At 45.4% G+C, this 25,156-nt stretch overlaps 1 long non-coding RNA gene across 1 annotated transcript in view; it reads left to right on the top strand.

The window, feature by feature from the left end:
* Positions 1-17,292, top strand: part of LOC125128751 (uncharacterized) — a 31,098-nt gene extending 13,806 nt beyond the window's left edge. The window contains exons 2-3 of the long non-coding RNA XR_007135301.1: positions 16,605-16,820; positions 16,924-17,292. This is a non-coding gene — a long non-coding RNA (uncharacterized LOC125128751). The remainder of the gene's footprint in view (positions 1-16,604; positions 16,821-16,923) is intronic.
* Positions 17,293-25,156: the final 7,864 nt, after the last annotated feature.

Below are 25,156 nucleotides of genomic sequence, written 5' to 3'. Positions count from 1 at the left end.
GGGAGAGTCTGATTAACACAGCTTTGGCTAGAGCAAGGACTTGCAAAAGTTTTTGGAATTTCTTGAGTGACAACTGAGCTCACCCAGAGGGCATGCGGCTGTTAACAAGGGTGAGAGGCGTTGCCTGAAGCCAAAGAAGAGAATTTCAAGCAGTCTGAGCCCGGATCTCGTGGGCTTTGGTGTGTTCTATTTTGTGGCTCCCAGCTTCCAGTTTGTATTCACCCACATCTCTCCACCTCCCGAGAGGGCAAGCATTTTACTGAATCCGCAATCTGAGTGGCACATTGTAGCTAAGCTTTTAAACATATGTGATTGGCAAGCATTTATCTTCTTCAAACTTTACAACAGTCCTCTGAGGCAGGTTTTAAGGATCTCAGTTTTTTGGTTTGTTTGTTGTTTGTTCTCGTTTTGTTTCCGGTAAGGAGGGAGCTAGGCAGTTAAGTGACTTGCCAGAAGTGGCAAGAGAATGGCAGAGCAGGGAGAGGGACCCAGGTCTGGCTGACACCAACCTCACTCTCTTTTCCTACTAGGCTTTCACGAACCTTCCTGAACACAGGGGTCACCTAAGATGCTTATCAAAAATGCAGCTTCTGGAAGCCTGAGCTCAGCCGTCTATCTGATTCAGGTTTGGGAATATTGAGCACAGTGCATCTGTCTCAGGGTAGGAGCCCCGGGGCCCAGTTCCCCAGAAGCAGGCTCTGAGGTGGAAAGAAGGGCCAAGGCACTCAGCACCCTCACTTTGGAGGGAAGGGAAGGACACAGGTTGAGTTGTAAAAAGTGTGGACAAAGACCGCCACCTGCCATTTCAGTGAACAAAGGATGTTGCAGCCAAAGAGCCATCAGCCATGTAGCAGGTGCACCCCAAGGGGAATTCAGGATGGGTGGGGAAAAATGGGTTGCCCCAGCCATCAGCCTCCGCCGCTGCTCCCCCCCACTCCCCATGCACCTTGAAGGAAATTCAGGGGTGGAGAAAAACAGGATACAAGCCTTAGATAGTTAGGATGCATATCAAAGGAATGATTTCAATAAGCCCAGACTTTTGCATCTTCGCATACAAAGAAAAGCACTAAAATCATTATTAACTTGAGATGTTTGTATTTGATCGTCCTGTTTTTCCCTCAGCAAAAACTCCTCTACCCCCCAGCTCCTCCTTACCTCTTTGAAACAGTGCCTCAGAGCCATATCCTGGGCTTAAGTCCACAGAAAGCCCACTGCGTAAAACACAATTCTCAACATGAAGTTGTTCCTTTTTCTTCATTCGACACCAAGTCATGCCAGGGCTTCGGTGGAACCTACTGGAAACTTGAGAGCTGGGATAACCCTTCAGAACTAGCCTGAGGTGGAAGAAGGGGCCAGACCTTTCACCTACTTCTTGAGCAACCTCTGTGTGTGAACTGGCCTGGAAGGTGAGGGAGGTGACCCAGGGCCAGGTAGACCTCCAGCTGAGGCAGTTCCAAAATAGCCAACAGCCTTCCCTTTCTGCTGAGGGGGAATTTGGGCAGCACAACACAACGGGAACTCTGTATAAAACCCGTGGGAATCATAACATCCCAACGGTTAGTACCAGGAGGGAAGGGCAGAGACGTCTTCACTGATAGTTTCTGAGGGCCAGTAGGGGGCAGCAGAGAGCTTTCCAGGTGCTGCTCTGCAGCATTAAGGTGAAGTACCACCTGGTCAACAGCATCACCTGGGAGGGAATTGCCTGGTGCCAGGAATCCAAGCAAGCCCGAGACTGAGCCATCAGTAGCAGCATCTGAGAAGAGACATAGGGTGGGACCCAGATTACAAAAAGTATGTGAAGAATTTGGGTGTGATCCTGGAGTTGTTGGGGGACCCCTGAGTGATTTCAAGTCCAGGAAGTGATGCATTTGATTGGTTTTAGAAAACTCTCTGGCTGCAAGGAGGATGCAGGCAATGGGAAAGCAGGGGAGAGGATGCCTTGTTAGAGCTGTCCACTGCTTCAGAGCCACACGAGTTACTCATCCTCCTTATCAAGGTCGGAAAAATTGTGGGAGGCAGGGCGGTACTCATAGGGTTTCTATGCCAATGAAGAGAAATGAACTATGCACAATGAGTGGCACAGCGCCTGGTAAATAATATCTAGTCACTAAGCCCGTAGACATTGTTTTCATTATATTTACAGAGGTACTCACAATTTGATTAAGAGGTTGTGGTGACAGGTTGAATCCTTGCTGAGGAAGATGGCGCAGCCATTCATAGAGATCAGGTGTGGAAATAGAGGAACAAGTTTGCAGGGAGAGAAGGGGGTTTTCTCAGGAGGCAGGGAGGTCTGGGGCCACTGTCCAGGTGGGAAGGAAATATTAGGGATCTGAAAGTTGAGGGTGCCTTGGAAGGAACTATTCCTAGAGCGATGTTTGAGGTCACTCAGAGAGATGACAAGCCAAATAATTAAGCATGCAGTCAAGAAAGTGTTTCAGAAAAGAAAAGGACTGCAGTAGGAGCATCAGGACGCTGACATCTTAAGAATGTTAAGGCAGGAGAAGAGCAGCCACTGTAGAGAATGAGCCAGGCAGGTGTGAAGACAGGTGAGGGCTGGAGAGATGTGAGGAGGACAGGTGAGGGCTGGAGAGGTTTGAGGAGGACAGGTGAGGGGAGCAGCCCTGGAGTCAGAGAGGAGGATTTTCAAGAAAGAGAAAGTAGATCACAGAGTAAAGCTCAACACAGAGGTCCGGCAGGATGGGGCTGGAGAAGGGAAGTATAGGCAGCTTTCCCAAGAGCAACCTTGTTAAGGGCAGAGGCCCAATTCCAGTGACCCCAGGAGCTGGGGGCAGAGGCAGAGGCAGTGGACACAATCAATGGAGACAACGGAAAGATTTACTAAGTATGCTATGGAGATGGATGGGTAGATGGATGGATGATAGATGGGTGGGGACAGGTGGATAGATAGATAAATATAGATAGACTGACCATCTAAGTCCAAGTCTCACATAAAGTTACTCTTCTAAGCACCTACCTTTAGTCTCACTTAATTGTTTATGTATTGCTAGTCTCTTTTCCTATCTGTATGCTCATAATACAATGTCTTAATAGCCATATCTTTGTAATAAGATTTAATACCTGAAAATTTTGGCCCTTTTTTCTTCTATATATATGTATTGTAGAATAAGCTTAAGTTCCAAGAGAAAAACATTTAGGCTTTTTAGAGCTAAAATTTTAGATTGATTTAGGCATGATCAGAATCTTATAGTGAATCTACTTTTCCATGGACATAGTATATATCACCATTTATCCTGCCTCCTGTTACATCCTTTCATAATATGTCAAAATTTCCCATGTGATGGCCTTGCATATTTTGTTAGATTTTTCCAAAACCTATTTGATTAGATGCCTTGGAAAAATCTAACAAAAACTACGTCTGTTTTGCCGTTACAATGTCTGAGTAGTTATAGCTGTGCCATTGATTCATGTGGGTTCATGTATATCCAGGATCCTTTTGATTAGTGCTGTGTTCTATGTTTCTCTAAGAGTTCTCCCAGACTCTCTATGTAGACAACCTTATTCACTTCTTCGTAAACAAGGGAAAATTTGTCTCTTCCTTTGTACTTTGCAATTTTCTCTCCTCTCATATAATTCTTATCTCTCCCATTTTTTATTCTTCTTGTCTTACTCTGCTAAGTAGGAACCCTAGTAAAATGTTAAATAGACATGCTGATAGGAAGTATTGGGTCCTATTTTCAATATAAGGGAAATGCTTCTAACAGTTTATTCTAAGTATGATGCTTACTATAATTTTTAAAAATACTCTGTAATCAATTAAGGAGTCCCCCTTTTATTTCTATTTTTTTTCTATGAGTTATCATAAATAGGTATTAAACTTAATACTTTTTTCCCATGCCAAGTGATATAACCATATCTTTTCTTCCTTAAATATGTTAAGGTGGGTGTTGAATTGCCTTAGTGAATGGCCTGGTATTACATCATCTTTGCATTTCTGAGATAAGATGTCACCATCTCAAATTTATTTTTAAAAAGTTAAAGCCAGTTACCCTAACCTATTATAATATTGACCTATGTCAAGAGCCTTTTTACGGAAGTATTTTCTGAGATGTATCATTTGTCTTCTCGATAAAACCACATATCATCTCCTTCCTCTGCTTAAATCTTTCAGTGGTTCTATTGTTTACTGAAGACAACATCCTTTGATGTACATGCAACGTCCTTCATGATGTGATCTTTAAATTATATGTCCAAATTCTCTGCTTATCTCTGGCCTCTTTTCTATGCTCATTACATCTAAGCTGCCATCAAAGCCTCTTAACTGTCCTCTTAAAATATAGATATTATATTTAACATATCATATTTTATATTTTAGTAACCCTTAATAATATTTATTTTAATGTTTAATTATGTATGTATCACTAAACTAAGAATCTTTCATCCAGAGTATCGCAGTGGGCTCCTAAACAGTTATACGTTGGTGCTGGAAAATACATGTTGCTTTCTGTCACTCAGATCCTTCATTTGGCCCAGTGATGTGCTGGATTCTGTTCATATTGTCTTCCTGGAGTCCATTGCTAACACTCCGGAATTTCACAAGCCAGTTGTTAAAGCTGTTGTTAGCTTGAGATTGACCATGGTGGGACTATTTCCTCTAGGGAAAAAAAACTGAAAGTACTGCAAATCAGTGAATTGTTTTGAAAGCCAGTGTTCTAGCACATCACTGAATAGAACCCTTTACCCTTGGCATACGGGCCACAGCCTATGATCACCTTTCTCTCTACCCGTGCCCTAGTCCAACCTGTAGTTCCCAGAGCCTTTTTCCCTGATTCTGCAGTACCTTCCTTCTGATTATAATGCATTTCTTCTCCCAATCAATTAAGGAGGCTCCCTCGTATCTCTCTTTTTTCTATGAGTTATCATAAATAGGTGTTGAACTTAATACTTTTTCCCCATGCCCAGTGATATAACTGTATCTTTCCTTCCTTAAATATATTAGGGTATTGAATTGCGTTAGTGGTTGTCCTGGTATTCAACCACCTTTGCATTTCTGAGACAAGATGTCAAATGTATGCACTGCCTCCTGGATTCAATTCAATGTTCAAAGGAAGCACTGATAGGAGCCCTCTTCTCTGCATCTCCACAAAAAGCACTTATCACGCGACACTCCAGGCGTTGGTGTCTGAGTCTGTGTGCTCCTTCATCTGCAAACTCCTGAAGGGCATACACTCTTCATTGTTCATCTGGCCATCCCCATGCTTAGTACACTGACGAAAACATGACAAGCGGCCCAGAAATGTTGCCCAACTAAGAAAGGAGTAAATAAAAGATCTTTCTGCTTTCCTTTTAGTACCTGTTCCCACCACACTCATCCAATTTCCAAGCCATAACTTCCTGCCATCCCCTCTCTAGGCCTTCTACAAAGAGAACGCCAACATGGCACCACTTCTAATCCCACCCTCACCCACAAAGCAGAATCAGCCCCCCAATCTGGAGAGAAACCAAACCGAATGGAGAGTCTTCTCTTTCTTCTCATCTGACAGAAGCGTACTAGAAAACCATCACTGGGGCAGAACTGTTGATGGAGGTTGTTCTGGTTATCTACTGTTGCATCACAAACTACCCCCAAAATTTGGTGATTTCAAAGAACCATTCTATTTTGCTCCCAGTTTTGTAGGTCAGAGATTCAGAAAGGGCTGGCCTGGAGACTTTTATCCAGGGGTGCAGCTGGGGTTGGAGGACCCACTTCTGAGTAGGTCTCTTCATGCAAAGTTCACCATCTCTTTGGACCCTCTGTCTTTACGGGATGTGTCATCGGCCAGGGCTTCTCCATGTGGCCTGGGCTTCTCATAGCTTGGTGATCTCAGGATAGTTGCTCTTCTTCTATGATGGCTGTCTTCCAGGAGAACAAGGCAGAAGTTGCCTGTCTTAAAGGGCAGTCCCAGAGCAAACATTGAATTATGTCCTGTGTACTCTATTGGTAAAATTAGTCCCAGGATGGTCTGGATTCAAGGAGAGGGGAAATAGACCCTATCTGCAGTGGGAAGAGTATCAGATATTTTTTGTCCATCTGCCCTCAAGGTGGCTCGCTCTTGTCTCTCTCTGGGAAATGAGGATAGCGAAGCTACACTGAGAGGAAAATTTGAAGCCCAAAGATAACCCCCGTAGATGAGTTACTACCTCCAAACAGGTGGAGTAAAGCCTGCCACTGGACATTTAATCAAATCCTCAAAGATGATGCTGAACCCTTTTTTCTACTATTAACCCCAAGTCCATCTCAACTAACCTCTAGCAATTCCCTAGTTCAGAGGTGTAGACAGAACCTGTCTTCCAACTGTAGCTATTAGAGAAAAATCACATACAACGAGCAGTGAGTCAAGAAGTATTCTCACTAAATCAGAGAAAACAGAAAGGATTGAGCCATTCAGAGATAATCAAAATGAAATGTCATGTAAGCCACCCAAGAACACTATGGAAGGGGAGGCTGCAAAAATAAGCACACAAAGAAAACAAACACAACAGTTTTTTTTTTTTTTCTAGACATTTGGACATCAAGGCTTTAGTGTGTTTCTTGAGGAATAGAAACTTTAATTGCTAAAAGATTTTATGCTTATAGATTATTACCGTTGAGGTAAAATAGGAAACAGATGACATCCTCAAAAAGGGCAAATGAAAGTAACTGAGCAAGTAGCCTATTAATGAAGCTGAGGGAGGCCCTAGAAAAGACCAGCATGGGATGGTGAGCACAGTGGCACAGACAACAGCAGAGGTCATCAGGACCCTGGGGTGGAGGGGATGCAGGGAAGAAGCTGAGGCTGGAAGCCAACAAGAACAGGAGCTGTAGAAAAAGGCTGCCTGTTGGGAGCTGTGATGAAGGGAGAGGACCCCAACTACTGCCCTGCTGGTCCACAGGAGAGAGCCTTGGTAACAAATACCCTGACCTCCCTCTGCTCCCTTCTAATCTCCTGCCAGTGTCTTTCTTGGTTGAATGCAACTGGAAGGAAAGGTCTGGGGAGCATATTTGCTATGCCCATAGAGGGTAGCCTACTGGAACACGGGCAGAGTGGGAAAGTATGGGAAGTAGGTTTAGAAAGACAGTTGAAGATTACAGAGCTGATTTGGGCTGGTAAAATATTCAGCTGCTTAAATCTGTAACATTTGAATATATGTCAACAGCTGTATCTCTATGGAAGAACTCCTGGAATTATCTTTATCTTCCCCCTTTTACATTCAGAGATTTTAAAATTATGAATCCATTTTATTCTTCAAGTATATGGGAGATTTGTTACAATGACATTATAGAACTAATAAATTTACTAAGCAAAATAAACATGATTGACTATTGAACTAGAAAACTAGAGGATGGGTTTTATGTAGTGATTTCTGATGAAGGGGGGAAATATTAAAGCAATTAAAGATGAGCTGATACATATGTAGGTCCAAAACAAGCCAAACTAAGTATAATTGGTGGCTCTGAAGAAATCCAACAAAGGTACAGAAGACATATTTAAAGGTAAAATATTAGGAGACTTCTCTGAAATATGGAAATGACGTATGAATTTTTTTAGTGTTTATAGAGATATTTATTGAAATTAAGACCCAGAGAATTTTTATCACATTCTCATAGATTCACAACCAGAATGATATAAATGTAGTGGGTTTTTTTTTTTTTATCATCCAGTTGAGTTTTGTTTGTTTTTTGTTTGTTTTTTAATGATTTTTATTTTTTCCACTATAGTTGGTTTACAGTGTTCTGTCAATTTTCTACTATACAGCAAAGTGACCCAGTCACACATTATGAACCTATAACTCAGGGAATTTCCAAATTCTTCAACTCCATGGCTTTTCTTAGTTGATATGTTGAATTCAAAAGTTAAAAAATAAGGCTTGGGAAGAAAAATAAATCACATACAAAAGAAGGTAAAACATGAAGCAGGACTCAAACATCTCCAGATTCAGATTAAATGTCATAAAATAATGTCCACAAAATTTCAAAATGGTAAAGTTTAAGCCGAGAATGTGAGTAAGGTAAAGATAAGGTTACCACATTAGAAGCTACCCCTCCTATTCCTGGCTGACAGACTTCAGGTTGTTTTTAGCAGCAGTGTGTCCATCAGCTCAGATATGAATCACTATTGGTCTAAGGAAGTGACGGAGATGTAGGTCAGTGATGTAGCAGGGGGCGTGTGGCCCACTTCTGGCCACTGAGACCTGAAAGAGCCCGATTCAACTTCTAAGAAAGGTTTTCCTCCAAAGCCTGACTCCCTTTGACAAGCCAAAGACAAGACCCCCTTCAGCAGCACCCCTTTGGAGTCTTCCCTTGGTTACTATGGCATGAAGACGGGTTCCTTGGAGCTGCAGCAGCCATCTTGCAATCATGAGGGAAGACATCACTACACAGGGATGGCAGAGAGCAAGGACCAAAGAAGCTTGAGTTCAGTGACATCCTTTGAACATCAGAATCAGTACCGGGGCTGCTTGCTTCTGGGTTTCCTGTTAAGTGACTCATAAGGGTCTTCACATCTAAGCTACTGCTGTTCAGATGTCTAGTCACGTGCCACTGAGGTTATTCCAAGGACACCCTTCCCATTAACAAAGTCCTTTGTATTGCAATTAAGTCCAAGCTCCTTGGGGGCAGGAACTTTTTATTGATTTTATTTACTTCTATCTCTCTGATGCCTCAAAGAGCTCAGTGGCAGAGTAGGTACAAAAATAAATTTGAGTCCAATGAATGAATTACAGTAAAAGGCAAAATAAAATGTTGTATCTTGGAATTCACACATTAGAAGAAGCATCTCAGTGGTGGAATTGTCCTGAAATTTTTTTGGAATGATTGCTCAAATAAATAAGCAAACAAAAAAGCAAAAGCGCCGGGCTTCCTAACTCAAAATCCATGCTCTCTAGTCCATGGCACATGGCAAGGGGGTGTCAAGGGAACTGTGTGTGATCAATAATGTCTCATCCATGAACAGGGGCCACATCACACAGGACCAATAGCCCTGCAGTGTTCCTGCATGTTTCACAAGTGTTGTGACGATTCAGAATCATTTACATGTTTTAGTAGATAGCAATCGCTCTGAGACAGTAATTTGTAGTAGTGTATGTCTATGTTTAACACATCATTTGTTTTTCTAAAAATTGAAGTGTACTTGATTTACAATATTGTGTTACTTCAGGTGTACAGCAAAGTTTTATATACATATATATATATTCTCTTCTGGATTATTTTCCCTTACAGGTTATTACAAGACCTTGAATATAGTTCCCTGTGCTGTACAATATGACCTCGCTGTTTATATTACATATAATAGTGTGTATCTATTAATCCCAAGCTCCTAATTTATCCTCCCCTCTTTCCCCCTGTGGGAACCATAAGTTTGTTTTCTATGGCAACACATCATTTCTTAATTCCTATAGTGAAAGAAAAACCAAGAGAATATTTACAGATATTAGAGAATATATACTGGTGGGAGTTCCCATTGCGGCTCAGCAGTAATGAATCTGACTATTATCCATGAGGATGTGGGTTTGATCCCTGGCCTTGCTCAGTGGGTTAATGATCTGGAGTTGATGCGGCTTGGATCCTGCATTGCCGTGCCTGTGGCTGTGGTTGGCAGCTGAAGTTCCTCTGTTCTGACCCCTAGCCTGGGACTTCCATATGTCTCAGGTGCAGCCCTAAAAAGCAAAAAGAGAGAGAGAGAGATTTATGCAGGAGATTAAATGATCTAACATTTTCTTATATCACTAAACTCTCATGTAAACTGATAGATCTAAATTCCAGAAATAGTATTTGTCCAGAACAGAGCATTTCACAGGAATGCCAGAAAAAGTCATCTTCTCTTGCACTTTCTCAGATATTCCCTGTTGTCTAGAAGAGCTGGTCTCAAATATGATGCCAACTCTTCAGTGTATCTCGGTGAGCACAAGCCATTGGAGGTTAATGACCCCTGAGTAACTGAGGTACTTCAAATGCTGTTCTTTATAAATAACTTGGGGAAAATTCAAGGTTACCTCTGTGAAAGCATCCTTCTTGCTTGCATTCTCATAGCTTTCCTTCAAGTGTTGTACTGGATATCACCCACTTCCTGGGCTTATTCTGTGCCCCAGAGGCTGACCTGAATTTTGTGCATCGATGAATTCCGTGGGAGGTTGCAAGCAATAGCCTTGCAAATTCCTCCCCTCCCTGTATCCGTGCCTGTTTACAGTGTGTCTTTGTTGTTCTTCCCATCAATAGATAGTGTCTATTTCTCCACCCACCCCTCCGCCCTCAGCCCCCAGAGTCTGAGCCGGCTTGTGACTTACTTTGATCTATAGAATGTGGCAAAAGTAAAATTGTGGGAACTCTGAGCCTGGGCCTGAAGAGGCCTTAAACTCCTTCTCTCTCTCAGAACCCTGATACCACCATACAAGGAAGCTTGGGCCACTTTTCCTGAGAACCAGAGACCAGGTGGAGATGATGCTCAGCCAAGAGCCAACACTGACTGCCAGACCCATGGGTGAAGCCAGCTGAGGCTATCCTGCTCCAGATGACACAATGGCAAGAGAGAACTCAGGACAAACCAGCAGAAGAACTGCCCCGCTGAGCCCATTCCAAATTACTGAGCAACAGAGTCTTAAATTCCAAGAAGATTCAGTGACCTGTCTAGGGGTCCAGTGGTCTCGGAGTTGTTGGTACACTCCTTCCACGGTGAACTACAGGCTGCCGTGTCTGGTCCTTGCGACCACTACAAAATAGGCACAATGCCTAGTGGGTCTCTCCGGATCTCAGAGGCGACATACGCTTCCTTTGGTCAAGTGACTCTGACCTATTTCCCAAACAATGCGAAGGCTGCTTGTGTTGATTCAAAACCAGAGGAAGAAAAGGCACTGGATCAGGTCAAAGCTGTCACACAAGCTTCTCTGGCCCTCAGGCTATGCAGCCAGCAAATCTGATGGGGTTTTAAGTCTCCAGTAGATCAGATGCTTTGTGGAACCCTGGGCAGGCCTCACAGAAGAATCACAGCACAAACGCTGAAGAACTTGGAGTGAAGCTGTGCCATCCTCTTTCTGTCCCATTCATCTGTGGTCAAGATGGTCAATGCTTGACCACAACCCACCAAATTACTAGGCAACCTTGTTGTGGGTGGAAAAAGAATTTTCTGGGTTTAAACCAAGGTGAAGAAAAGACAAGTTTACTGAGGCGACACTGTTACCATAGTGGGCTGAGTTCCTGATAATCAGGAAGAGCCGACTCTGGGCACATGGTCGTGTCTGCTTTTTTAGCCCAAAGGCAGGAGTGTGAGGAGGAGTCTTGCCACACACCTGTTGAGCTGCCAGTTGGTTGGGGAAGGATGGGGTCTTTGGATACACCTGCTGGTTGGTTGGGGGCACATGTTGCCTCCAAAGGGGCCGGGTAAGGAGTGGGCTACATATCCCTTTTCTAGTTGGGGGTGGGAAGGAGTAGGCCAGGTTTATCAAGGGGAGGAGGTGAGGAGTGGGCCACATCCCTTTCCTGGTAGGGGGCAGGAAGGCGTGGGCCAAGTTGCTGGGGTGGGGGTGGGGAGTCCTTAGGCACATTGTAACAAGTACGGTGAGACAGGTGGGCTGATAAGGGTCTGGCACTTCTTGTCTCGGCCAGAGGCGTTTTGAGTTTTATTTCCTTAGAGAAGCCCTGAAGTCCCACAAACCTGAGGTCCCCCATCATGAACCAGATGTTGTCTGTGAAAACATACAGCTGTCCTTGTACACGCAGAAACTTGTACATGCATGTTCACAGCAGCATTACTCATAAAGACCAAAACACCCCAAATGTCCATCACCTGATGAAGTGAATATACCCGTACAATGGAGTACTGGCCATAGGAAGACCTAGGGTCTGATATGTGGTGTGACATAGATGAAACTTACAAGCACCATGCTGAGTGAAGAAGTCTGTCGTGAAAGACCATATATGATACTATTCTATTTTTATGAAATATCCAGATGAGTCAATACACAGAGTGCTTGCCAGGGGCTGGGGGCAGGGGAAAGGGGGAAGCCATTGCTAATGAGCATTGGATTTCTTTTGGATGAAAATATTCTAAAAGTAAATAGCAGAACAAAAACAAACTCATGGACATAGAGAACAGACTTGTGGTTGCTGAGGGGGAGGGAGTGGGATGGATGGGGAGTTTGGGGTTCGTAGATACAGACTATTATGTTTAGAGTAAATAAGCAATGAGGTCCTGCTGCACAGCACAGGGAACTATAGCCAGTCTCTTTGGATAGACCATGATGGAAGAGAATATGAGAAAACTAATGTATGCATGTGTGTGTGTGTATAACTGGGTCACTTTGCTGTACAGCAGAAATTGGACAGAACATTGTGAGTCAACTGTAATAAAAAATTAAAAAAAAAAAAACAGAAATGGCACACCAAAAGAACTTAAAATCAAAACAAAAAGGACAAATACTGTCTGATGGTGCTTATATGGGATACCTAGACTAGCCAAAATCATAGAGACAGAGGATAGAACTGTATTATTAGGGCCGAGCGGGAGGAGGAAATGGGAAATTGCTATTGAATGGGTTCCGAGTTTTAAGTACATGGGGTGATGAAAAGTTCTGGAAATGGAGAGGTGATGGCTGCCCAACAGCACTGATGTCCTGGATGGCCCTGAATTGTACAAGTAAAGAGAGTTAAAATGGCAATTTTATATTATGGATATTTGACCACAATAAAAAAAAAAAAGCAAATATGCACACACAAAAGTAAAATGAAGTGGCAGTGATGATTGGACAACTCCGTGAACAAAACCCTAAAAACCACTGAATTCTACACTTTAGAAGGGTGTATATCATGAAATGTACATTACATTGCAATAGACCCGTGATTTACAGAAATTAAGCATGCCATCTGCTTCCTGCTGGGACCCTGAGGGCTCAAGGTTGAAATAATAGATGGCTCAGCCTACTTTATTTTCAAATGTGGTTTCACCCCTAGGAGTCGATTCTGAACCAGTCACCATGCATCTCGCACATGGTGAAAGAGAAGGGGTGTTCTAAGAGTACCCTCTAACATCTCAACTGTGCTGTACATAGTTTAGCAAAAATTTTGAATTGTTGAAAATATTTTAAATGTTTTTGATTGATGTATAAATGATTTACAACGTTATATTCCTTTCAGATGTCTAACACGATGATTCAGTATTTTTATAGATTATACTCCAAAGTTATTACAAAGTAATGGCGACATTTCCCTGTGCTATGCAATATGTCCTGGTTGTTTGTTTATTTTATACACAGCAGGTTGTGTTTCTTAATTCCATTCCCCTATTGTATCTACTGGTTTGTGTTCTGTGTCTGAGTCTATTTCTGGGTTCTGTTTGTATTTTGGTGTTTTTTTGTTTGTTTGCTTTTTCTTAGAGATTTAAATTTTTATATTAAAATATAGAGTGTGATGTGTAAATCTATGCTGATAATTTTTTTTTAGCATGAGAATTTTTTATTGAATAAAAGATTCTTAAATTCTTTTTTTTTTTTTTTCCATTTCTTGGGCCGCTCCCGCGGCATATGGGATGTTCCCAGGCTAGGGGTCTAATTGGAGCTGTAGCCGCCAGCCTACGCCAGAGCCAAAGCAATGCAGGCTCCGAGCCGCGTCTGCGACCTACACCACAGCGCACAGCAATGCCGAATCCTCAACCCACAGAGCAAGGGCAGGGATCAAACCCGCAACCTCATGGTTCCTAGTCGGAATCGTTAACCACTGCGCCACGACGGGAACTCCCGATTCTTAAATTCTGTAGTGCTTTACAGTTTTCAAAGCTTCAAGCCCATGGAGTTCCCTGGTGGTGCAGTGGGTTAGGAATCTGGAGATGTCCTAAGCCACTGCTGTGGCTTTGTCTGCATGCTGAGAGTACAGCAAAAAAAAAAAAAAAAAAAAAGAAAAAAAAAAGAAAAAAAAGAAAAGAAAAAGAAAAGAAATTCACACACATGATTTTCTATAATCCCATAATAACCCTTTCCCTCTCCCCGACCCCCACCCCATGTTGCCCCTCCCCCCTTTCCTCGCCCCACTGGTAACCACTAGTTTGTTCTCTAGATCTGTGAGTCTGCTTTTTTTTATTTTTAAAAATTATATTGAAGTATAGTTGATTTACAATGTTGCATTAATTTCTGCTGTACAGCAAAGTGATTCAGTTATGCATAACCCGTTCTTTTTTGGATTCATTTCCCATATAGGTTATCAGGGAATATTGAGTGGAGTTCCCTGTTTGTCCTGTTATATACATTTGTTTTATTTTTTAGATTCCACATATAAGTGATAACGGAGTATTTGCTTTTCTGTCCGACTTGTTTCACTAGGCAGAATACTCTCTGGATCCATCCAAGTGGTTGCAAATGGCAGAATTTCATTCTTTTTATGGTTGGTTAATATCCCATTATCTGTAAACATCACTTCTTCCTTACATGTTCTTCTCTTGATGGACACTGAGCTTGCTTCCGTATCTTGGCGACTGTAAGTAATGCCACTCTGAACATGGGAGGGTGCATGTATCTTTTTGAGTTGGTTTTTGTTTTCTTCGGGTATTTACGCAACAATGGAATTGCTGGATCATATGGTAGTTCTATTTTTAGTTTTTTGAGAAACCTCCATACAGTTTTCCACAGTGGCTACATCATTTAAAATCCTACCAACAATGTGGGAGGGTTCCCTTTTTTTCCACATCCTCACCACCATTTGCTATTTGTAGAAATTTTTTTTTCTGTCTTTTTGTCTTTTTGTTGTTGTTGCTATTTCTTGGGCCGCTCCCGCGGCATATGGAGGTTCCCAGGCTAGGGGTCTAATCGTAGCTGCAGCCACCGGCCTACGCCAGAGCCACAGCAACGTGGGATCCGAGCCGCGTCTGCAACCTACACCACAGCTCAGGGCAACGCCGGATCGTTAACCCACTGAGCAAGGGCAGGGACCGAACCCGCAACCTCATGGTTCCCAGTCGGATTCGTTAACCACTGCGCCACGACGGGAACTCCTATTTGTAGAATTTTTAATGATGGCCATTCTGACTGGCTGGTTAACCACTGAGCCACGACGGGAACTCCCTCATTGTAGTTTTGATTTGCATTTCTCTGATGGTTTGTAGTGCTGAGCGTTTTTTTTCACGTGCCTGTTAGCCATCTGTGTATCTTCCTTGGAAAAAAATACCTTCTAAGGTCTTTTGCCCATTATTAAAAATAATTTTAAATTATTAGCTATTGCTATTATTATAGCACCTGGCCACAATGAAACACTGGATCTGGAACTCCTAAATGTCAGCCCTGGAAACAACCTTAGCCATCTCAGTGCTGAATTAAGATACACTTGGTTAGGTCAGGAAGCGGCGATCTTAGATGAGAAGGCAGTTTTCCAAGAGCACATGGCGTGGCTCAAAACGCTATTGGTGGAGGAGTTCCTGTCATGGCTCAGAGAATAAAGAACCTGACTAGCATCCATGAGGACATGGGTTCCATCCCCGGCCTCACTCAGTGGGTTAAGGATCCCGGCGTTGCCGTGAGCTGTGGTGTAGGTTGCAGACGCGGCTTAGATCTGGCGTGGCTGTGGCTGTGGTGTAGGTCAGCGGATAGAGCTCTGATTAGACCCCTGGCCTGGGAACCTCCATATGCCGTGGGTTCAGCCCTAGAAAGACAAAAGACGAAAAACAAACAAACAAACAAAAAAAACCCCCGCTCTTGATGGAAACTTGCATGATGTAATGGCGAGAGCAATGAACTGGAAACGACTTTGAGGTTTTCTTTTCCTAACTCGAGCTGCTCCGTGGGTAACGAGGTGACGATGCAGGAGGGGGTTGAAGTTGGAGTCAAGAGCTGAGACCCTGGGTGGGCGGAGATCCGCTGGGAGAACATCAGACACCAAAGGTGTCTGGGTGGGGGCCTCTGTGGACCGTGTTAGGAAGCTCGGACACCTGTAACCTGTGAGGTCCTGGGGGCAGCACTGCCGTCTCCTGTGTATTGCATCGCTCCCTAGCTACGTGACCTTGGCCATGTCTCTGGTCCACGAAGAACCTCTGTACACTTATCTGCCCACGGCAGGGCTGCCCAGGAAGGCTAAATGAGAAATATCACATGTAAAGGGCATGGCACAGCGTGGCACTTGCTGTGCTTATGATGAGATCCTGGGTGAGTGTCCGGACCCGACGGCCAGGGCCCTCAAATTCTGACGTTAAACTAGGTGGGGGACGACTGAACTGAGCAAGCCAGGAACGTGTTTAAAATAGAGAGCCCTGGGGCCAAACCCAGGTCTACTGCCCTGGAATGTGCAGGGGCAGAACCTGAGAACCTGCACGTTCAAACGAGCACACCAGGGATGCTGATCCTCAGATGGCTCCATGCAGAGAGCAGGAAGCGCCGGCACAGATGTCCTCTGGGGCCGGGCCACTTGCCTCAGGCTCCGGGCTGTGTGGTCCTCTGGAGGTCACCTCTGCCCTCCATCTATTTTCAGACCCACCTCCGGGCTCTGGCAGAGTCTGTGCAGATTACACTGGACGCCTTCTCTCCATCTCTCTGCCTCCTAATCTAATTATCACAACAACCAGATGTGACAGGCTCCCTCTCAAACCCATTTAAACATCTCCAAAGGCACCTCTCAGTATTCAAGCCTTCTCTAATTCCCCCCCTCCTTCCTCTAGCAGGACACCTTGGCTTCTGGCGCTCTCCCTGTGCCAATTAGCAGTGAAGAATCCTTCTGCTGAAATAATCCGATTATGAGGCACTGAATAGCAGCCACAGACTGTCACAATCAAATCCTCATCTGCAGAGAAAAGAAAATCAACCCTCTTAGCATCCTAGGGGTTGGCCTCCTGGAACATAAGGCATCTTCCTCTGACAGACATGCTTCTGAGCCTTTGGTGAGTCTGTGCCTCTCTCAGTATCTTCGAAAATGAGATGCATGCAAAGATCCCTTTCTTCCCCAAATGCTCATGTGTGCACTGATTCCCATCCAATTTCCAGAGCTCATGGCTCCTTGGAGACCATCCCTGGACTCCTGGCCCCACTGTTTGCGAACTGGAGATGGGCACTTGCTGTCCGCCTCTGCACTGATTGAATCAGGAGCCGCTGCAGCTGCCGACCCTTAGCACCCCCGAAAGGAGCTCAGGTGGAGACCAGGAGTGAGGCCGTCTGTGCTCTGGGAGAACTGGCAGGACAGATCTCCAGAGAGTTAGATATTTTCAGGAGAAGATTTTATGAGCCTAATTCTTGCATCTCCTTGTATCTGGAAAAGCACCAACATCCTTCACAGTGACGCTGGCTCCTGGTGCCTAGCAGTGACCTTCATGAGACTAGCAGCGACCTTCTGCAAAATGTGTGTCTGGCTGCATGGACCTCCCCCTTCACCAAAATCACGTATATACGGACATTTCCTCCTGCCTCTTTGGAGAAGGTTCTGAGAGCTCTCTGAAATGCTGCCTCCGGGGCTGTGGTCCTCATTTTGCCCCAAATAAAACTTAACAACTCCCACATGGTGCTTTTTCTTTGGGGTGGGGGCCAACATGTATCTCCTCAATGGCTACTGTGATGAGACTGGGCCCCCACACACCATGCACAGTTTCTACATTTCCTTCTGTGCCTTTCCCTATTCTGGAATTTTCTTTCCAGAACAGTAAGTGGGATCTTACTGCCCCCACATCCCATGGCGCTCTTGGACACCCCTTCCTGGCTAGCTTCCCGTGTCAGTAATATTATCGTTAATGCCCCACCAATCCCATCAGTGGATTTTTCTTAACCACTGATGGACATTTGAATTGTTCTCCAGAGGAGTTCCCTTTGTGGCTCAGTGGCTAACGAACCCAACTAGGATCCATGAGGAGGATGCGGGTTCGATCCCTGGCCTCACTCAGTGGATTAAGGATCCAGTGTTGCCATGAGCTGTGGTGTAGGTCACAGATGCTGCTCAGATCCTCCACTGCTGTGGCTGTGGTGCAGGCCGGCAGCTGTAGCTCTGATTTGACCCCTAACCTGGGAACTTCCATATGCCCCAGGTGTGGCCCTAAAAGGCAAAAATATAAAAAATAAAATAAACTGTTCTCCACTTTCAGGCAATCATGCATCACTAGGATACAGAGAATTAAGACATGGGCATAAACAATGTTGACCAGGGAAGGCTTCAGGGAAGAGAAAACACTATCTTTAAAAACTGCTGGCCACGGATGAAATCCCGTTGAAACCCCCAGACCTGCCCTAGGTCCCCCTTGCCTAGCAGAGCCCGCAGTCCCCAGAATGGCCTGATCAAGGCCATGCCATGTGGCCCCATCTGCCCCTCCAACCTCCCACTCCCAGCATTCCCGCGGGTAACCCTACCTGGGTTAGTTACGATTTCCTGAACAGGCAGTGCCCTTCCTCCTGCTCTTTTCTGCCTGGAATGCTGTCCCCTCTTTCCTCTTCCCTTTGGCTTGAGCTCAGACTCCCTCTGGGAGCCCCCCTCCCCTCCGCACTGAGAAATTTACATGGTGAGGACTTAAAGAGGAGCTACCAGAGAGGGAGGGGTTTCACTGCCATTCACTGTGACAGTTCTCCAGTCTCTTCCTTTTAAGTCTCCCTCTGTGCCAACTTCAGGGGCAGGAGAGGGTGCCCGAGGGCCAGGCCCCTCCCTTCCTGGGGCTTGCAAACCCTCCCTCCGGTGGGCAGGCCTCAGTTCCGAGGATCTGAACCTGGACCGGTCTTTTTGTGGCTTGGATTTCCTCAGATCTGCACTTGTCCTAGACTGACTGTCATAAAAAACCCACAATTCCACTGAGTAAATTTAAAGATCTTATTGGGTTTATTCAACAATTAAACCAGGCAGCATCCGGTGCAGCAGCTAGCAAGGTGCTCCGAGGAGCTGCACCAAATGAAAGCCTTACCGGCAGAAGAGAGGAGGGCAAGGCCATTATGTTGCCAGAATTCGGCCTCTGTCTGCTGTGCTGAATTGAAATGCAGAGACAGAGTTTGGGTAAAGGATAAAAGAAATAGCTTCATTGCTTTGCCAGGCAAAGAGGGTCACCGCAGGCTAATGCCCCAAAGACTGTGCCTCCCCCTTAGAAAGAATTGAGAGGAGTTTTATAGTCAAAAGGAGAAAGACAGGTTTTCAGATAGGAATCAGGACGGAGACAAACATGCATTCGTCTTTCTTTGGGGGGATCTTAGTATCAACGCTGGAGCCGGGAGACCCTGACCCTGACCCTGACCCTGACTGTGGTCTTCTGGGTTATTGCCTGGAATAACAGTACTTGCAAAAAGGGCCCATTGAGCAGAGCAAACTAGGAAAGTTCCTGGAAAACATCATGCGCCAGTCATCTTCAACCCACAGGCACTTGTGCTCAGGGTGCCTCATCTTTAGCTTACGGGTGGTTGTGTTTGGGGTGTAACTAAGTCAGGGAGCAGGACAAGGAAGGACTCTAAGCTGTTCAATTTTAAAGTTTTTATTTACAAAGGAAGCATAAGGAATATGACTCTTCTCTTAGGTGCATAAGGTGCCCATATTATTATGTGGATTCCTTGAGAGGGAGCCAGGATCCTGCCCCGAGGCTGTACATTGTTGCCTGACTGTTCCTTCCCTGATCAGCCCCTGTCTCAACCTGTCCCTAGGAATTCAGGGAAGGTTATGGTGGCCGAATGAGGCCCATTTCCTAAGAACAAGAAATGGGGGACACAGGCTCTTGTGCCCAGGAGCCCACAGAGCCATGTCCGGTTTCAATCATACTAGACCGAAACTCAGACTGGCTATGTCAAGGTCACTTTCCTTTAGGGGATGTCAGCCATCTCTCGGGGAGATCACCTGACTAGTGCTGATCAGGAGACTCCTGATTGTTTTAAGATTCCACTTCTGAGAGAGCAGGAGCTATAATTAAAGTGAGTCCTGGTTTGGTGATTTGGCCAAGCCTAAGTGACTCTGTTCTGGGCCCGTCGTCTTGTTTTCAACGATGCTAAGAGCAATTAGCTTCTATTTCTCCAGCAAGCATGACTCTCTTCCTTTTCGAAAGACACACCTTGACTCCCTCCCTTCCATCTCGCCAAGAGCCCCACACAGGTGGGTCTTATCAAGGTTTATCCCTCTCACACCTGGGAACAGGGTGGTGGCTGAGGACAGATCACGTGACCTGAAAGGCCAATCAGAATTCACCCTTGGGGGTTGCTATTCCAGGTGCAGGAGGAGAGTGGCTGCTTCTTTCCATGGAGAGTGTGGAGCTGGGACTCACTCCGTGGAGAAGCCAGAGACACTGAGGCTGATGTACAGAGACCAGTGGAGCTTCCGAGGTGGACAGAGAGGAGGGTCAGGTGGGTGTCAAGTCCTCAGGTCAAGTCCCTGAGGCGGTTTCTGTCCTTCCCTGATTCTCTGAGCTGCTCCAGACTGCTCTCTAAAACATGGAACAGTAAATTCCTCTTCTTTTCTCTAAGTCACTTTGAACTTGGGGTTCTGACACTTGAAAATAAGGATTTGACAAACACAGAGCGTTTAGCAGCTAGATTGGTCCTTTGTGTTTAGTTTAAAAGCTCTGCTTCTCCAAGCCTTTCCATCTTCTGAACTCACCTTGTTCACCCAAATTCAGGACGGGCATTTTTTTATGCTCCTCAAAATATGTTCAAGGACTTTTGCAGGCATTTTCCATTCAGCTCAAGACTCTCTCTGCCCAGATCTTCTCACGGGTAGCTTTACAGCTGTGTCTCCAACTTCTGTAATAGTGCCAGGCCATAAATATCTGTCAACTAAATGAATGAGCAAGGTGACAATTAAGGAATTAATATAGAGCAAAGTGTTCAGATTTTGAAACAGATGCCCTAATATCACATCGGCTCTACCACATATGAGTTTAGTTTTCTTGGGAAAAATACCTTTCTGAGACTCAGTTTGGCTCCTTGCAAAGGGGAAAATATTCACACATCATATTGCTTTTTGACTCATTCATTCTTTACTTCCAATAAGACTGGACTGTGTGAAGGTCCTGTGTTAACTGTGCCGTACTGACCACACGATAATGATGTAAGGACAACAGCCAGCAAATTACTAACTGCGTGTGTTGCGCTCCAGACATTGTGCCGCGAGCTTTATTCTGGTCATTAATTTAACCCTCACCTGGACTGTTAGGCAGGCATCAATATACTGTCTTAATGGCAAGAGGCTGAAGCTTAGAGAGTGAAGTAGCATCCTGAGGTCAGCTGGGAAGTGTGGAGCCTGGGGTTGGAATCCATCACCAGCTACAAGAACATGCTGAGCCAAGTGGACCAAGCCGCTGGTCCCTGGTTGGACTAAGTGATCTAATAGGACCTCTGACCTCTGGGATTCTGTGGACTTTGCAGTCAAGCAGCTCCCACTCACAGTCCATTTCTCCAGCACAGCTGAGATTCCCCTTGGCTGCTGTATATCAGCTCATCACTGGGTTGAGACTCAAGACAACCCTGACCATAGACCTTTGGGTGAATTCAGGACGTGCCATCACAAGGGAAGAATGATGTTGGCTTCACCTGTGGGCTCTGGGCCAGAATGCCTGAACTTGAACCAGCTCTGCCTCTAGCTAGCTGCATGACCTTGGGCAGGTCATTAACGTCTTTGGCCTCGGTTTCACCAGCATGAATGGGGAAGTAGCAAGAGTCCTTCCTCACAGCCTGTTTGCCTGGATCCTGCAAGTCAGCGTAACCAAGGCACTTGGATGGGTGTCTGGCTGGTGGTGAGCATCTAACAAATGCTCACTGTTAAAAACAGAGCTAGGTAGACATGGGAAGCCACTTGGAATTAGCAATTCTGACGCATGCAACACCCTTCAGGGGAGAGAAATCGAAGTGATCTCAGGGCCAACTTGAGTGTAGTATGAGACCGCTTTGGATAATCCTTGAATTTCCTTGGTAGCATTCATCTATTCACACATCCATTTGCGGCGGGGGCGGGGGGGGGGGGGAGCTTACTGAGCACAGATTAGACTCCTCCCCCTCCCCCTCTGCCACCGGAGACGTAACGTATGCTGGATCAAGATGGAGAAAAGTGAGTTCAGCAGCAAGCCCTCCCAGGAAGAGGGCGAGGCAGCCCTGTGCAAAGCCAGGAGAAAGCCTACGGCGAGCCTCCTGGGCAGAGCACCAGTCTCTAAACGTCCCTGTACGTGGCCTTCCAAGAAAGAGGTGCCCTGCTGGGAGGTGGCCCCTTCCTTTGCACAGCACCCAGTGGGTCTGTCCAGGTAAGTGTGGGGAGAGGCGCTCACCTCTGCTTAAAGGTGGTGGTGGGGCGACCCTGATGATGGAATAGAGGATGGAATCTACAAAGAAAGAGAGGCTTAGAGGCTTGATGTTCCCGAGGGAGCAGGTGGAGAGAACAGAGGAAAAAACACACATGGCCCAACAATCCCAGAAGAGGCACAGATGCTAGAAAGAAAGAACCGCCCTGTGCTGCTTCAAAGGGCGAGCCCTAAGGAGCCCGGGGAAGTATCTCAGATGACATTTATTTTTCATGTATGGGGGATTTATTTTTATACACACACATGTTCAAAAATGGAAGTTACTGCTTAGAGAGTGATGAGCTTGCCAGCAATGGAGGCATTTAAGCAGCATGGAGATACTCACTGAGGGACTCATTTGCCTGGGATTCACCTGTTTCACAAAGAGATAGGTTGACTTGCGGAATTTCCTGTGGGGCCAAGCAGCTAAAGTGCTGGTGTTGCTGCAGCTGTGGCTCAGGTTGCAACTGCGGTATGGGTTCAGCACCTGGCCCAGGAACTTCCACATGCTGAAGGCCGAGAAATCTTAGAGGCTTTTCTGCAGGTGGATTATTTTAGTCTAACATGAGGATGCAGGTAGTTCTCTGTTCAGGTTAGTGTTGGGGATGGACCCAGGGCAGTGCCTGAGGATGGCAAAATAACCTGAAGACAGGAATGCAGTGGGTCCCTCCTAAAATCCATGTGTTGAAGCCACAACCCCCAGCACCTGACATGTGACTGTAAGCGGATATGGTGCCTTGAAAGAGGTAACGCAGTTAGAATGATGCTGTCAGCGTGGGCCCGAGTCCAGTCTGTCCAGTGTCCTTGCACGAAGAGATTCGGACCCGGGCACAGAGAAGAAAGACCGCACGAGCACACTGGGCAAGAATGCCATCTCCAAGGCAAGGAGAGAGGCCCTGGGGGAACCGGTCCTGCTGATACCTTGATCTTGGACTTTTAGCTTCCAGAATTATGAGAAAATAAATGTCTGCTGTTTAAACCACCCAGTCTTTGGTGCTTCGTTACAGCAGCCCTAGCTCAGGAATGCAGAGGAGAAGTGATATGTGGGAAACTTTTACAGAGGGGAGCCTGTGCCTTGGAGAGATTAAATGATTTGCCCCAAGGTGAATGATCAAAAGGGATTCTAGTGCCTGTGTTCTGTGCTGTTTCCAAAGCTCAGGATACCACGTTTGACTGCTGTGGGACATAGCATTCATTCCTTTAGGAAGCATCCTCTCCGTGCTTAAATCCCTCCATTGCTAGAGAGCTCACCACCTATTAAAGGAGCCATTTCCATCTCTTGAACATCTGAGTGTGTAAAAATAAATCTTCCTCTATATGGGTAACAAATGTCATCTTAGGATATTCACTCCGTTCTTGACAGTTCTCTCTTTGGCGCTGCATGGAAGAGGTATTTCTTTGTATCCGTGGAATAGATTTCAGTTTCTGATAGAGGACCGTTAAGTCCATACTGTCACTTCTCAAAGGAAAGATAATATCCTGAAAGCATCCTTGTGTGACAACAATTCCAAATTCCTTCCTTAGAACACTAAAATTAGGTCAGAAGAGAGTTGCCTAGTCCACTTAGTAAAAACCAGCCTTAAGAAATGGACAGGCATGATTTGCAATGAGTAGAATTTGGCATCCTTACCAATTCATAGGCACAGGAAATTATTCACCACCAGTTTGCCTTCTCCCTGAGCCAAAGACATATTGAGAGTGACCCTGAGCACGGACTTGGGCTGCCAACGAGTGAAGCAATGAAGTGAGAACTGCCATCTGTTAGTGGAAATGAGAGCGCCTGAGAGGAACCAGGAGGAAGATGCCTGTCTTAAAGCAGAACCACAAGCCGGGTGCCTGCAAAAACCACAGGAAGGAAGAGCACAGGAGGAAGCTCTCCCCACTGCACGCTCCGGTGGATGGGCGTGTGCAGCATGGTGCTGGAGTTCCCGGGGAAACTGGCTGGGATGCTGTAACAGAAGCATTGCCAGGCTATCATCCCTCTAGCCCCAGGTTTCAAGTCATTCCAAGTCAGCATCAAGGCCATGCCAAGGTCCCCACCAGAGAGAGGAAGGAAGGGGGGATGCTCCCCAAGCCTGGCTGGAGCCCAGAGAACGAGAGAGAGAGAGAGAGAGAGAGAGAGAGAGAGACAGTGACAGTGACTACAGGGGGTCCATAAACATTGCATTTTGACTCGATTCAGCCAAACGTCCAGAAGGTGCACCTCAGCACCAAAGGCCATGCTGCGAATGGTTAAAAGCGCCAAGCAGAAGAGAAGTTTGGATGGCTGATGTGCAGACAATTAAGAAACATTGTATTGGTTGTGGCTATTTGATGGCAGGACCTGGGAGAGGTGTATATTTTTAAATATTTTAAAAAATGATTTAAGTACTTTTCATATGTGCTAGGAACTGTCAGGAATGTTTAAGGGTTATATACGGAAATATTTCGACGTGGTGGTTTTTTGTCAGCAAGATTCCTGATATAGAATAATAACTATTGATTCTCTGGATGCTCTGTAGTTAGGAAAGTTGGCTTGCTAGAATCATTCTCCCTCCACCAGCCTGTGGATGCAATGTGACAGGTTTGGCAGGATGCACGCTATTTTATAAAATAAACTTTTGATATAAAAAATAAATAAACTAGGAGTTACCATCATGGCGCAGCGGAAGTGAATCGGACTAGGAACCATGAGGTTGCCGGTTTGATCCCTGGCCTCGCTCAGTGGGTTAAGGATCCAGTGTTGCCATGAGCTGTGGTGTAGGTCTCAGACGCAGCTCAGATGTTGCTGTGGCTGTGGTGTAGGCCGGTGGCTACAGCTCTGATTCGACCCCTAGCCTGGGAACCTCCATATGCCACAGTTGTGGTCCTCAAAAGACAAAAGACAGAAATACATACATACATACATACTTTTAAGAGGTATATAATTTTCTATTTTCAAATGCATGCAAGTATGCAAAGAAAGCTAATAATGAGATGAAGAGTCTTGAGAACTGGTTTTAATTAAATTACCCTATGAAGTGTTT

The sequence above is a fragment of the Phacochoerus africanus genome, chromosome 6 (genome assembly GCF_016906955.1).
Source record: "Phacochoerus africanus isolate WHEZ1 chromosome 6, ROS_Pafr_v1, whole genome shotgun sequence".
In the NCBI taxonomy this organism is placed as follows: Eukaryota; Metazoa; Chordata; class Mammalia; order Artiodactyla; family Suidae; genus Phacochoerus; species Phacochoerus africanus.
Note: the sequence above shows the minus strand (reverse complement) of the source record. Positions and strands in the feature narration are given on the sequence as shown.